Below are 15,777 nucleotides of genomic sequence, written 5' to 3' on the forward strand. Positions count from 1 at the left end.
CTGGACGGCCGGCCCCACTCGGCGCAGAGGGGAAGGATCCCGTCTTCGGGGTCTGGTTGGGACTGAGGGAGCCGCGGGAAAGTAAGGCCAGCAGATCCCGGCGGCGCCCGTCCCGTCCCTCCGCCCCGGCTCCCCGGCTGTCCAATCAGGGCGCGGCTCGGGAGCGCGCCGCGGCCAATCAGGAACGGCGGGAGCGGCGCCGGGAGCCGGCGGGCGCAGAGCGAGCCAGAGAGTCTGGAGCCGGCGGCGGCGCTGCGGCCGGGCGGGAGGTTGGCGAGAGCAGCGCGGCCGGGTGGGTATCCTGCGGCCAGAGGAGCCGGCTTTCCCGCGGCGACCTTCCGGCGGACGCCGGGGACCCTGCGGACCGCGGCGCAGGTAACTGCACCCCGCGCCCTGCAGCAGGAGGGCGAACGCGCCCCCTGACAGTGGCCCCGCAGGTGGAGCGGGCGGGGGGCGGGCCGGCCGCGAGGTCCTAGCGCCGCGGTGCCCCCTGGCGCCCCCCGAGCCTGTCCGGTCGGGCCACGCGGAGGCCCGGCGTTTCCACCAGCCGCGGGCGTCCCGGGGTGGGAGAGGAAGAGGGGACTCTGCTTAAGGCAGGTGGGGGTGGAGGAGGACTCCTGCGACCCCCGGCCCCATACACAGGCACTTCTGGCCGACGGGTGTTTTCGAGATTGGGACTCCCAGGGTGTCTTCATTGGCCCGTGTGGGGAGGCGACAACAGGTGTCCCTGGGGACGGTGCTTTCCCTACACTCCCCTCGCCTGAAACCCCAGCCTTGGCGCCGCGCTCCACCTTCGGGGTGTCGGGAGGCAGGACCCCAGCCTGGCCTCAGGCGCTCTGCCCGCTGGACAGCGCCCAGAGGCGGCCTTGAAGCGGGTCTTGGATGGAGTTTCCTCTGCGCGTTGCCAAGCAATTTGCCGGACACCCGCCTCTCGCTGGGATGAAGAGTTGAAGATGAGAGAGTGTGTGTGCGCGCGCGTGTGCGTGTGTGTGTGTGCATTCGTGCGTGTGTGTGTGCGTCCGTGTGTTCTGGTGCAACCTCTACTGGAAGGAGCTGCCTGAGGGCTGTGAGTGAATCATTAACTGTGCTTTTGTGCAGCTTCTGGCCTCTGCCTGCCTCCCCGCCTCTCCCGACGCTCCCCGTTTCCCCCTCGGGCTGGTCCTTCTTGCTCTCCGTGCCTCCCTCTCCTGATCTGTAAGGTGGCGATAATGATTGCACCGGCCTGATAGCATTGTTTTGAGGATTGTATGAGCCAATGCTTGAAAAACACCGAGCACAGCGCTAAGCACTCAATAAATACTGGCTCTTATTATTTATTATACGGAGTGGATGGGCTTTTAAAGAGTAAATCAGACGTGTCCAAACTGGCCTAGCAACCTTTTGCAGCTCTGAACAGCTTTCTACACTTGAAAGGAAAAAAATGCTATTATTAATGAGACTGATGATCTCTTTAAAGGTAGCATATCCTTTTGGGGGGTGGGGCGGTAAAAAACCGATCCGCTGGAATGGTGAGAGAGATAAATGCATTCCAACTAGTAACTGAGAAAAGCTTTGTGACCTTTGAAAAAATTAGTATGACTATTGTGTGAAAATAATATCATGGTACTTTGTTAAATGTTCACCTTTCATTAGCATGACTGATTTGGGGGAAGTATTTGAAAGTTTTATACCTTTTACTCCTCGCATAAACAAAAAGGTAAAATTAAAAAGAGAGGGAGGGAGAAAGAGAGAAAAAAAGACTCAACCACACGACAAAATTCCAGTGGCTCATAGAAACCTAAAATTGCAGTTGCTACTTTTAGGTGTTTTTTTCCTATGCCTGACCTGGGTGGTCTGGTTTAATTCTTTTCACTGTGTCACTTTTCTGTTCTTGGTTAATCTGAAAAGTCAAATAACTGGCCCCTTTTATTTTTCTTTTTAAAACTTAATATCTCGACATGTAACAGATCTGCTTGGAGTTCTGAACCCCCTGCTCACTTGCTTCCTACCCTGTGACAAATGCAAAAGAACCTTCTCAAAGCTTCTCTAGGGTGATGTCAATGGGAATCTGTCTTACCACACCATACTACCCCCTGCCCTCCAACCCATAGGTGAGGACCTGGGGAAAGGATGCAAACAAAATGCCCCAGTTCTTGTAAGGTCTCCTGTGCTTTTGCCAGGAGCCTTAGAATGAATACATTGACTTAGAGGAAATGCTTATCTTCTCAGGGGGTAAGAAGCCCACTTCCAGATGCAATCTTTCAAGTCTCAGATTAGCATGGCAGCCCTTTCAGTTGTTGATAAGGGGACTTTTCCTCTCTCCGGTGGCGTGGGAGGATCTGAACGCTTGCTGTTGGGGGGGAGTAAGAGAGATGTGTTGGGCGGGGCAAAGACTCCTGAGTTCAGAGCCAGACTCCCACCTCCTGAGATCTCAGAGTGTGACTGACTCTGGGAAACTTCAACAAATTGCTTTGTTTTTCGGAGCTGGGCTTCTGCTTTAAAACATGAGTTGTTGAATTTTAAATTTTATTATTTTTTCTTAGAGGTTGTTCTAAGTATAGTACTAATAAATGGAGGACCCCTGGCACAGTTCCAGGGATGTGGTTACAGGTCTGTAGCATCCAGAGAATATCTTAAAAGTTATACCTGGGAAGGACACAAAAAGCTTGACCGAAGGGTAACACTTGAGCTGAGTGTAGAATGAGGAGCAGGTCTCTTGTGCAGGTAGGGGTGAGGTGGAATTGGAAAGAAGGTGGAGCAGAGAAGACATTCCAGACTGAGAGAAGTGATCAAAAGTACTATTACAGTTGGCTTACGGTAAATAACAAGAAACCCCCAAATCTCAGTAATTTACAACAACCAAAATTTAGTTCCCTCTCATGCTGCATGTCCAGTGTAAGTCAGGAATAATTTTACCCCTCATTTATCATCATTCTGGGACCCACTGAGGCTTAAGAAACAGCCTCTCTCTGGGACAATGTGGATCTTATTTATGACAAAGGGAAAAAGGACATGATAGAACAAAACGATAGCATCTAAAGTCTGCTCAGAAGTAGCAGCTGTCACTTCAGCTCTCCTGCTCTTGGTCAAGGTAACTCATGTGGGAAGTCTGCTGTCCGTGGTATGGGGAAGTCTACACCAGCTGCAGACCGCGAGGTATGGCTGAGCAGGAGGAAAAGTGCTGAAGGAAACAAGGTCAGGAGGTGGCCCAGTGGCGGATGATGAAGGACCCTGGGTCGGGTCCCAGGGGATTGGGCCTTTATCCATTGGCAGGGAGCAGCCACTGAAGAGTGTTGAGTTGGGCTTTGACAGGGTCAGATTTTCCAGCTGAACCCACATTTCTAGTGGCCATGTGGAGAGAAGATTGAAATAGGTGAGCTAAAAAGCAAGAGGTGATAAGGGCCAGGGCAAATACCGTGGCCTCCAGTCTCTCTCTCACCATCTGTGACATGACTTCAAATTCCACTGCTGGAAACTGATTTAGTTGGCTCTTGAGCAGCTTGCCTTCTTCACAAGTTCTCTCCTAAAATGCACATGCTCTCTCATCTTGAAGTTGTTATTTTATGTCACCTGAAGCAGTGGATCTCAACTTTAGTGTGCATCCGAATCACCCCGAGGGCTTGAGAAAATGCAGATTGCTGGGCCCGGCCCCCTGAGTTCCAGAATCAGTCCATCTGGTCTGAGGCCTGGAAATGAGTATTTCTGACAAGTGCTCAGGTGATACTGATGCCGCTGGTCCCACACTTTGAAAACCACTAAACTAAGGGGACACATTAAGATGTGGTTGAGATAAATACCAGAATGGAAGAGTCCAACGGAAGGAGGAAAAGGGCTGGAAGGTCTCAGCATTCTCCATGCAGCAGTTTTGCTGAAGGCTGGCTCTGGCCATGAACAGTAGGCTCTGTAAGAGTAACTGAGCCTCTAGGTGTATATTAAATTGCAGATGCAGTGCTCGTAGTGAGAAAATGAAAAAAGCTTGGGTCCAGAGAAGAAACATACAAGTGCTGCTTTGTCCCATCCCTTTGTAATTTTGCCCAGACTTCCCATCCTATCATCTAGCACACACCCTTTTGTCTGGCTCCAGACCTCTAACTCAAGCCTGTCCACATATTCCAATCCTGATCCATCACACTTCTTGTCATTCCAGCTATAATTTCTTCTGGAGCTTAGCTTTCCCACTGGGTGGACATTTTGGCTGAATTTTGATATAGTCAGACCAAGAAATTGCTTGCTTTACTTGAGGTCACTATCATAATTAAACATCTGTGCCATGTGGTCATACAGATTGTGATCAGTCCCCCCCACTCCCAAGATAAATAACCCCCTGAGAACTCAAGATTGTCCGTGGTTTGGCTTATACTAAGAGATGGAGCAAGTTACTACAATTCCCCCTAACTGTGACTCACCACTCCTGTAACAACAGGGCATGCCAGAAATGGACGTAAAGGAGCAAATATGTTGGGGTGTGTAACGTGACACAGGAAATAAAACACAGTGAGAGTGTCTTTTTTTTAACTATATTTTTTCTCATTCGTAAGCATGGCACAAATTTGAACTTGACCTAGGGTCGCAATAAACCAGTGGTTTGCCACCGTGTGACAGAGAGCATGTAAATGCATGAAATACTTCTAGGATCACCATTCTAAGTGCTGGCTACCAGATTAGGATATTTGTTTCAAGGTAGGATGAGTGCAGAATTATCCATCGGGGTGTGAATAGAAAATTCTAGAAATTCTATATGCATTTTATTTTTTTGAGATAGAGTTTTGCTCTTATTGCCCAGGCTTTAGTGCAGTGGTATGATCTCAGCTTGCTGCAACCTCTACCTCCCAGGTTCAAGGAATTCTTCTGCCTCAGCCTCCCAAGTAGCTGGGTTTACAGGTGCCCACCACCATACCCAGCTAATTTTTTTTTTTTTTTTTTTGAGACAGAGTTTTGCTGTTGTCGCCCAGGCTAGAGTGCAGTGTGCAATCTCAGCTTACTGCAACCTCTGGGTTCAAGCAATTCTCCTGCCTCAGCCTCCCTAGTGGCTGGGATTACACGGATGCGCCACTGTGCCCAGCTAATTTTATATTTTTAGTAGAGACAGAGTTTCGCCGTGTTGGTCAGGCTGGTGTTGAACTCCTGATCTCAGGCAATCTGCCCACCTTGACCTCCCAAAGTGCTGGGATTACAGGCGTGAGCCACCATGCCTGGCCGTAGGTAATTTTTCTATTTTTAGTAGAGATGAGGTTTCACTGTATTGGCCAGGCTGGTCTTGAACTCCTGACCTCAAGTGATCTGCCTGCTTCGACCTCTCAAAGTGCTAGGGTTACAGGTGTGAGCCACTGCATCTGGCCTTCTATATGCATATTAAATGTGTATAAAATAAATATTATAATGAGCTCATATTATAAAATGAAGTGAGTGAGATTTGAAAAGATCCTTATTCCAACTGAGATTTGAGAGACAAGCCATACCTTGAAGGTGTGCTTTCTGAAACAGGAGAAATTCTCCCAGGATTCTGTGTACTTTCCCAGAGGTGGATGAGAAAGCTTAGAACTGTAACCTCTGTCCTAGAGGCCTGAAGCCAACTGTTTCCCTCTCCAGGTCATTTTGGAGAGCCAGCAGTTTTTCACAATCGTGCACTCGTGGCCTCAGTACTGCCCTCACTTGATCTACTCTATGGTGAACTACCACAGTTCCCTCCAGCTCAGGTTTCCAGGAAACCTGGCCTAAATTTTCAAAAGGTGCAGCTGCAGCAAACAAAACTGTGGATGTTACTCTGAGAGCCAGTGAGAGAAGGGACACTTAAACCAGCCAGGGGGATTTAAAATGCTGAACAATTCATTAGAAGGTGCTGCCATCCCCACTGGATAACATTTACCCAGCAATTTGATATTTAAGAAATGTTAAGTGTCAAATCATAGAAAAATATTATCTTCTATTATCTAGTTATATTAAATGCTTATATATCATATACATATATATATTTTTCACATCTCTAGCACTTTCAGGAGGTAGACTTTTAGTGTTATTGCTGTCTTTCTGAAATGCAATAACAAAGATAGAAACAGTTGGCTAAAATTCTATAGATAGATAGTAGTAGGGCAGGATTGAAACTTGAATTTTTCATTCATAGTGTACAATCTTTGTCACCCCAGCTGGCTGCCTACTAACTTGGAGTGGTGCCCTGAAGTGGCCTCACTGACTGGCAAGGGGTGGTCAATGTTCCCTGTGATGTTTCGTCACAACGAGGAGTGTGAAGCCGCTTTGCAGATTGCTAATGGCTCAGGGAAACCTTTGGGAGTTATGTTCACTTGAAAGGTATTGACCATCAGCTGAGTGCAAGGCTTTAAGGAAAACGCTACAAGGAATTCAGAGAAGTATTATGCTCAGTCTCTGACACAGCCTCTATGCTGAGAGAGAAAAGACATAATATTTATATAAAATTAGTGGTAGTTAAACCACAGCGAGACCAACAGTAGGCAAATAATCCAATGGGCTATCAAGTGCTGTGAATTCAGACAGTGAGTCTTTCCCAGATTGTGCTGGGCTGGGAAGGTTCAGGGAGGAGCAGCTACTCCGGACTGGATGGAGAAGTAGGATTTAGCTAGGTGGGAACCGTAGTCTTTAGGGGAGGAATGGATCTAAGTGAACTGTGTCCCTGCCCTGGTCCACAAGCCTTTTCAGGTCTATTCACTGGACTACTGTATCTGAAGTAAAGGGGTCAAGTGGGAGAGAAGGGAAGTCGGAGCTACATGACTTCTTTTTTCTTTTTTTTGATACAAAGTCTCACTCTGTCACCCAGGCTGGAGTGCAGTGGCATAATCTCCGGCTCACTGCAACCTCTGTCTCCTGGGTTCAAGCAATTCTCCTGCCTCAGCCTTCCAAGTAGCTGGGATTACAGGCTCCTGCCACCATGCCTGGCTAATTTTTTGTATTTTTAATAGAGACGGGGTTTCACCATGTTGGCCAGGCTGGTCTCAAACTTCTGACCTCAGGTGATCCACTTGCCTCGGCCTCCCAAAGTCCTGGGATTACAGGTGTGAGCCATCACGCCGGACCTAGATGACTTCTTAAAGCTTTCCTTTCTTGACTGTCATCGGACTATTTAATCTTTGCCGAAATTATCAAAAGCACTAATTTGAGTGACTCGCATAACCTCCTACAAATGAAGCCATTCAGTGATTTATTAGTAGATAAATAACACTGGACTCTCATTTGGCCCTCTTAACGTGTTCAATGTATTAATAGGAAAGCACTTTGGAGCTAAGGATGTCAAACATCTATATAAATAAAATCTAATCCTATTATAAACTCTGTCAGACTTGCAGGCAGTTGGTCCTACTCCATTTGCAATCTAACCTGGAAAGGTCAAATGACTTGTGGAAAGTCATGCAGAAATCGCTTAGTGCTTCTGTAATAACTGACCCCGCTTCCCCTGACATTTGGCAGTGTCTAGCTTAAGTCACTTCATATATCTCCATAAGGTTAGTGACGCTAAGAATGACACTAAGATGACACTAGGGCCCTTGTCATCTATATAGCATTTCTCCTACTCATATTATACCCCATGGGGGCTCTCAGCTGTGACCCCAAAGGGTCCTTGTTAATTTTTTATTTATTTATTTTTTTGAGACGGGAGAGCTTGGGGTGAGATCATTGTATCCTTCTCTGTCAGGCTTCTCCCTCGCTTTCATTGAAAGAAGGTACCGTTGTAGTGCTATGTGTCCATGCAAACACAGCATCTGAATGAAAGGGCATTCTGAAGCATTTTCCAGGCCAAATGCCGAGAAGTATGGTGGGACCATCAGTGGCTTTCTATCTACCTGAACTTTGAAGGTAGACACTAGACCCTTGCCAGCTTGATAGTCCCTCCGTTGGCTGCCCTTTGAAGTCAGCTAACTGGTTTAAAAAACCAAATGGGATACTTTAAATGAAAACGGACTTTATTTCACTGTTTGCCTTAGAAACGGAAAACATTTGTCTTAAGTTTTTCTTGGTTTTTGTTTCTGTTTTCTTTTGAGACAGAGTATCATTGTGTCACCCAGGCTGGAGTGCAGTGTCAGGATCTCAGCTCACTGCAGCCTCCGCCTCCCGGGTTCAGGTGATTCTCATGTCTCTCCTTCCCGAGTAGCTGGGACTACAGGCATGTGCCACCATGCCCGGCTAATTTTTGTATTTTCAGTAGAGATGGGGTTTCGCCATGTTGGCCAGGCTGGTCTCAAACTTCTGGCCTCAAGCAGCCCACCTGCCTCAGCCTCCTAAAGTGCTGGGATTATAGGCGTGAGCCACCATGCTTGGACCATTTGTCTTAAGCTTTTAAAAGATAATGCCGTAGTTAAGTGGATAAGGCTGGGGTGATCCATATTTGGTAGATGTTGTTTAAAAGTTGTCTATCATGTGAACTCACAGCTGTCAAAAATATACTTTGTGTTTTTCCCCATCCTTGCCAAACATAAAATATTCATTTTTTTCTAAATCATTCCATGTCCCTACATTTCCCTCCACTTCAGACTTTGAACCGTTGAAGGGCGGAAAACTTTTATCATTGCTGAAATTATCAAAAACACTATCAATAGCTATCATGCATTGAGTTTTACGTCCTCTGCTGAGTGGTTATACCATGTTATCTTACTTAATTTGCACCTCTGCGCTGTAAGGTCAGGAGGAGTAGCATCTCATCTAAGGAGTGAGACAAAGGCTGGAGCTAAGTACTTTGTCAAAGGTTGTAATGGAGCTGGGCTTTAAACCTACCTCTCTTCATCTCTGAGATCTAGAAGCTATGCCCTGAGTCACGGTGGTATCTGGAAGCAAAAGGAAATGTGCTCTAAAGAGTTAACAGGGGCTATCTGTGCACTCTGGCCACGCCCTGGGAGATGGCTGGTAGGAGGAAAACTGCTTTTGTTTTTGCAGGGCCAGTTCACAGTATCAGTAGGGCAGTCGAAACGCACTTTTTTTTTCTCTCTCTCTCTTTTTTTTTCCTAACTCATCCTTATTATTTTTGTTACGATCTCTAAAAAGGTGGTAAGGTAGGGAGTGAGGATCTGTTTGAGTAAATCCAGCATGTTTCTCAGTCACCACCCATCAACCTAATTGGCATAGGCGGAGCTGTGCTGTCTGCAACACAGCAGGCTCCTCCAGCTGTGCCATCCATCACACTCAGGCACCCTGGAGCGCACATGCTCTGCTTCCGGTTGATTTTAAGTTCCCGATCCCTGAGCAGGCCTTGAGGAGGCAGTCCCAAGGAGTCAGAGTTGTTTGCTGTTGCATATCAGACTCTGGTCTGGGTGACTTGGCTGGTCACAGCACAGTGCTCCTCTGGGCCCAGGGACTGTGGTCTCTCTGTGATTTGGTTGCCATTTTCCTATGAAGAGGGTAGAGAATATGCACCCAGTCAGGTCAGGCACTTTGCAGAGGTGGGTCCTGGCTGTAAGAAAGCCAGAAAAGAGGGCAGGTTCATTTATACACGTATGTTTCTACTCATAGGAAAACAACTCACGAGGCAAAAAAGTACATCTCATGGATGGAGCAGGGCGAAGTGGTTACAAGTACAGACTCTGGAGCCAGACTGCCTGGGTATGAATTGTGCAGTTTCAGGTAAGTTATTTAATCTCCCTGAGCCTCAGTTTCCTTATCTCTATAAAGGGAACCTACTTCATAGGGTTATGAGGATTATATGATAATTTAATTAAATGAGCGGTAAAGCACTTTGACGTCAATGTCTGAGAGATGAGAAGTATTACGTAAGTGTTTATCAAATAACACATAAAAATAAAGCGATAGGTGAACATCATGGTATGTAGGTTACACAGTGCCGTGTTAGACGAAGCTTACATGACTACCTCAGTTAAGGTACTCATGGTCAGTTATGCTCAAATGGCATCTTATGATAGTGTCCTAGGGAAACTAGCCATTTTAAAGAATCATGTGAGAAATATGTTTGTAAACTGCCTTTTTGTAAAATGAACATGAGAGAAACTGTGTCGAGGAAGAGAGAAGTCAAGGTTGGACGACTGGATGTTTCGGGCAAGGGAGACTGGAGAGGTAGAGTGCCATCATCTTGGATGGGAGGGGTTTCTGCCGCAGTAGTTTCAGGGGAGGGAGAGTCGCTGGTCAAATCTGGATGTGTTAGGGGTGAGCGTCTTGTTAGACGTTGAAGTGAAGATGTTCAGTGGGCACTAGAAGTCAGGTGAGAAGTCAAGGCTGGAAGCATCTGTGTGGGGATCCCTAGCTCGTAGATGGAATCTAAAGCTGTGAAGGAATGAAGGTATTTAACAGCTGGAGAAGGGGTCCTAGGATTGAATCAGGGGGCATTCTAGCTTTATTGGGAAAGTCAAGCTGGCTCGAGTTTTCTAGTTTGTGCTTTTCTTCACTTTGCCAGTGTAGAATGAGGTATGGACCCGTTGGCATTTTCTTGGGGTGGTTTTATCATTGAGCTCTATAATGCCATGGTTAAGTGCCTGAGTTAAGACTAGGGTCGGATACCATTTGACCTCTTACTATCTTTGGGCCCTTGGGCAAGTTACTTATTCTCTGAGACTCAGTTTCTTTGCCTGTGAGATGAGAACTAGTGGTTAAAAATGCCCATCTCATGGGTATGAGGGCTCAGTTAGTGCGACATTGATGCTATGAAGCTGTTCACCACTTTATCTCTTGAAAGATTCTCACCATTCGGCCGGGCGCAGTGGCTCAAGCCTGTAATCCCAGCACTTTGGGAGGCCGAGACGGGCGGATCACGAGGTCAGGAGATCGAGACCATCCTGGCTAACACGGTGAAACCCCGTCTCTACTAAAAAATACAAAAAAGTAGCCGGGTGAGGTGGCGGGCGCCTGTAGTCCCAGCTACTCGGGAGGCTGAGGCAGGAGAATGGCGTGAACCTGGGAGGCGGAGCTTGCAGTGAGCTGAGATCCGGCCACTGCACCCCAGCCTGGACGGCACAGCAAGACTCCGTCTCAAAAAAAAAAAAAAAAAAAAGATTCTCACCATTCATTACATTTGTTGAAAGTGAGGAGTGGTGACAGTCATACATGTTTAAAGCCCTTTGAATTTGCCCTAAGCTGAAATCCACATTTTAATTCAACTTATATTGCTACTGTTTTTCTTCTTTTAAAAAAGTAAAAGAGGTCAGGGAGATACTATAAGTAACTACACACATATGCTAGCGACTTATGTTTTCTCTGTAATTGAAACATTACATCCAGTGATCAGATCTGGCCTCTGTATATGGTAATTGCTACGAGAATCACAGATGCTCAAGCATTCAGAGATATGAAAACTGAAACACAGAACAAAAGAGATACCACTGGTTGACAGTGTTTTAGTATTATATATAATAACCTCATGTTTGCTCTTTGCCACCATGAGCCAGTTAAGAGGTTTCTCTCATTCTTCCCTAAGATACTGACCAATCTTCCCTACCATTTTTTTTTGTTGTTGTTGGTGGAGTTTCATTCTGTCGCCCAGGCTGGAGTGCAGTGGCATGATCTTAGCTCACTGCAACCTCTGCCTCCCGAGTTCAAGTGATTCTCCTCCTTAAGCCTCCCAAGTAGCTGGGATTACAGGCATGAGTCACCATGCCCGGCTAATTTTGTGTTGTTAGTGGAGATGGAGTTTCCCTTTGTTGGATAGGCTGGTCTCGAACTCCTGACCTCAAGTGATCCACCCCACCTCCTCGGCCTCCCAAAGTGGTGGGATTACAGGTGTGAACCACCGAGCCCAGCCTTCTCTACTGTTTTAAATCCAAGTTTTACACTTGGTTGGAAAATTCCTCTAATACATTTTATTTCACTCAGCAAATAATAATATTCTGAATCTGTTTCTAAAAAACTCTCACTCTCAAAGCTAAATAAGAACCTAGAGATGTGGAGAATCACATTCTGAAATCTTGTCACTCCATCCTCTAATTAGTATGTCTGCTGTGTTTGCATTTGTGGTTTATATGCTTTGAATTTGTAGCTTTTCTGTTTTACAAGGGTTACTGTCAGTGAGATGGCTACCAAAAGAAATACTGCTATTAGTGGTGTCGGGACCAAATGTATGTAACAGTGTGGTGTGTTTCTAAATCCCTACTGTGGCTTTTGAGAAACCATCTCTAGATGGTTGTGGGTGACGTGAGGACTGAAAGAAAAAAACTTCAGAAACATCAAAGCAGAAACATTAATAGGAAGGAGCTTCCAGTGATTAAATTTTTCTTTTGGTCTTTCAGGTTGAGGAAGTAAGGAGAGTAGGCATAAATGGTGGGAAATTTCCATCAACTTGAAAAAAACAATAGAATACATAATTCTTAGCCACTGAGATGAGAGCCCAGGAAGTCACAAGGTCAAAGGATCCTGTCCCATTTGTCTGTGGTGACAGTCTCTCCTCCCCCTACAAGAAATGCCTTACCCTTAAATAATAGAAGTGCCCTTGAGAAGTTGAAGAAATGCATGCTGATGGAATTTTTAAAAATCAGATACATTTTAGAAGTGATTTTACTTTTCTATATTTTCCAATTTATTTTTATTGAGAGTATATTCTGTTTATAATAAAAACAGAAATCGAAAAAATATATATATTTTTGATACGGAGTCTTGCTTTGTCGCCCAGGCTGGAGTGCACTGGCGTGATCTTGGCTCACTGCAACCTCGGCCTCCCGTGTTCAAGCGATTCTCCCGTCTCAGTCTCCTGAGTAGCTGGGGTTATAGGTGCGACCACTCCCAGCTAATTTTTGTATTTTTATTAGAGATGGGGTTTCATCATGTTGGCCAGGCTGGTCTTGAACTCCTGACGTCAAGTGATCGCCTGCCTTGGCCTCCCAAAGTGCTGGGATTATAGGCATGAGCCACCGCGCCCGATTAGGAAAAATAAATTTGAAAGAAGGAAATAAACTAGGAATGTGGGAATGAGTGAGTTGTCACATTGAAAGGTGCTCATTTGCTCACATTTTATAATGTGAGAATTCTTTTGTCCTGCAAGCTGTAACATTTCATAGCATACCTGCTGTCCACATTTAGAATTTACTTTAAACGTAGGGGATGTCAGTAGGGCATTTCATGTATCAAAACCTCAGACTCCACTCTACCAAAGCAGCCAAGCCTCACTCAACAGACATCGACTCTCACGCTGTGCCAAGCCCACCCAGCGTGTCCTGGTTCCTTGTGGCTGTCCCTGGCAGTTGGAGACACCCACACGCCCCTGCCTTCAGTCAGCAGACACAAACTTGGGATGCGTCTGTTTCTTGTTTGTGAGAGGCCTGGTTCACAAGGATAACATCACGATCAGCCTGGGGCCCCTATGCAGCTGCCCCATGAGGCCACTGCAGCAGCCTGCGTTTTAGCCTTTGGCTGGGCTGTTTTGGTTTTATGCCCATGTATCAGTTTTGTTGGGGGAAGAGGGAGGGGAATGATTCTCAGAAAAAGGAAGGACATATCCTCCGCTTTGCTGAAAACGGAAATAAGGAATTATCAGTTCAGGGTCAGTAGAAGCCACAGGGCCTGGCTTCCTTCTGTTGGGCTCCTTTGGAATGATTTTGTTTCGTCTTGAAAGGCTCGAAAGCAACTTGAGCCAGATAAATTGTTCTAGGGTGACAGTTTTTAACAGGGAGTCCACAGATCCCTAGGACTTTGAGAAGTGTGTCTGCGAAGTGCCTTAAATTATAATTAATGTTGCGTGTACTTGTATTTTTCCAGAGATGAGAGTCTCTGGCTTAAATTATAACTCGGAGATTCAGAGAGCTATAATTTTTTGTTTAAAGGCTGAGAACCAGTTTCAAGGAGAGGCCTTCAAGTCTGAGTTGTACATCTTGATCTTGGCCCTAACTTGAGAACTCTTTCTGATTGGTGACTCGTGTATGTAGTGATAATATCAAGAAAAGTGTGCAAAGCACCTTAGGTATACCTATAGACGGTCGTGTTGCAGGAAGATGAAGAAGGTTTCACTTTTTCAAGTGCTGGCAAGCTAGAAATCTAGAAATCGTTTTTTTTTTTTTTTCTTTGAGACTGTCTTGCCCTGTTTCCCAGGCTGGAGTGCGGTGGCACCGTCTCATCTCACTGCAACCTCCGCCTCCAGGGTTCAAACGATTCTCCTACCTCCGCCTCCTGAGTAGCTGGGATTACAGGTGTGCACCACCACACCCAGCTAATTTTTTGTATGTTCAGTAGAGACAGGTTTCACCAGGTTGGCCAGGCTGGTCTTGAACTCCTGACCTCGTGATCCGCCCGCCTCAGCCTCCCAAAGTTCTGGGATTACAGGCATGAGCCACCGCACCTGGCGTGGAAATCTAAAAATCTTAGGTGGACCCACAGAAACCCATACACTTACTGAAGCCCATGCTGCAGAAAGATGAAGGTTTCACTTCTTCAAATGCTGGAAAACTGGGAATCTAGAAATCTGGGACCCCTGCAGTTCTGTCCTAATGCCTCCTATTCTCTCCTTTCTCAAGCCTACTCAGAGCTCCCTTAATATTCTGTATTATCATAGTACTGACTCGTTGGAATGAACACAAATATCTCTTTTACCTGGTGTCTTAGCATGTTTGTGTTGCTGTTAAGGAACACCCGAGACTGGGTAATTTATAAAGAAAAAAGGTTTATTTGGCTCATAGTTCGGCAGGCTGTACAAGAAGCGTGGCACCAACGTCTCCTTCCGGTGAGGGCTTCAGGTTGGTTCCACTCAGGATGGAAGGTGAAGGGGACCCAGGTGTGCAGAGATCACATAGTGAGACAGCAGAAACGAGAAAAAAGGGGAGGTACCAGGCTCGGTTCAACTTCAGTTCTCATGGGAACTGAGTGAGAACTCACTCCTGTGAGAATGGCACCAGGCCATTCACAGGGATCTGGCCCCACAATCGAAACACCTCCCACCAGGCCCCAACACCCACATTGGGAATCAGCCTTCAACAGGAGACTTGGAAGGGCCAAACAAAGCATGTCCAAATCATAGCACCTGGTCTTCTGCTGAGTTCTGAAATAATCCAGGCCCTCATGATAGTGACAAGATAACACATTTATAAGGAACTTCCTCCAAGTGGCTGTTTACCCTGTGCCCAACACAAATGACCTTCCCCAGGTTTCCAACCTTGGTTCTTGTTTTTCCTCTTATTATTCTCTCTGAGTGACCCAGTCCAAATCCCTAGCTTCCAGTGGCCTCTCAGTCTGTGTTTTTAGCACTCATCTCTCCTCTGAGCTCTAAATCTGCCTATTTAATGGGTCCTAAACACAACATCTCAATGTGGTTGTCCCACAGGCCCATCAAATCGCTGGGCCTAACGCTAAACTCATCACCTCCCTTCTACCTCCCAATCATTCTTTCTCCTGAAGTCCTTATCTTGGCGAATGGTACAGAAATTGATTCAGTTTTCCAAAGGTTTTTTTCATCTACCTACCACATCATTACTTCCACAATCTCAGTGAGTCCAAAAAAGATTCCCTCCCCATATCTTGATGACATTACGTCCTAAATGGCTATAAAAGCACCTTTCCTCTCTATCCCGCATCTTGCGATGCCTAATCACTCTAATTACTAGCTGGTCTTCTCACTCTCCAGTTGATCTCCCTCATTGCTTCCAGAATAACCTTTTTCTAAAAAACAAATTGGGTCATGTTATTTCCCTGCTTAAATTGTTTAATCGATCTCCATTGCATTTATGACAAAACCCAGCCTTCTTGGCGTGCCTACTGGGGCCCTGTCTGACCTGACTGCTAGCTCTCCAGCCTCCTCTGTCTCTCTTCTCCTTCTGGCTCATTGCCTCGTCAAAGTAAATCACCTATAGTTCAGAAAACGTATCTTTTCATTCATCTTCTGAACTCAGTATGGGCATACTACATTTTTAATGC

At 46.2% G+C, this 15,777-nt stretch overlaps 1 protein-coding gene across 3 annotated transcripts in view; it reads left to right on the forward strand.

Annotated features, from left to right (window-relative positions):
- Nucleotides 1-230: 230 nt before the first annotated feature.
- Nucleotides 231-15,777, forward strand: part of STON2 (stonin 2) — a 175,750-nt gene continuing 160,203 nt past the window's right edge. For 2 of the 3 annotated variants that reach the window (XM_050798638.1, XM_050798640.1), the window contains exons 1-2: nt 254-375; nt 9,451-9,561. The gene's annotated coding sequence lies outside the window, so the exon portion shown is untranslated. Of the gene's footprint in view, nt 376-9,450; nt 9,562-15,777 lie in introns of all 3 variants that reach the window. The other variant, XM_050798639.1, reaches the window with a different exon arrangement.

This window comes from Macaca thibetana, chromosome 7, assembly GCF_024542745.1.
Source record: "Macaca thibetana thibetana isolate TM-01 chromosome 7, ASM2454274v1, whole genome shotgun sequence".
Taxonomy (NCBI): domain Eukaryota; kingdom Metazoa; phylum Chordata; class Mammalia; order Primates; family Cercopithecidae; genus Macaca; species Macaca thibetana.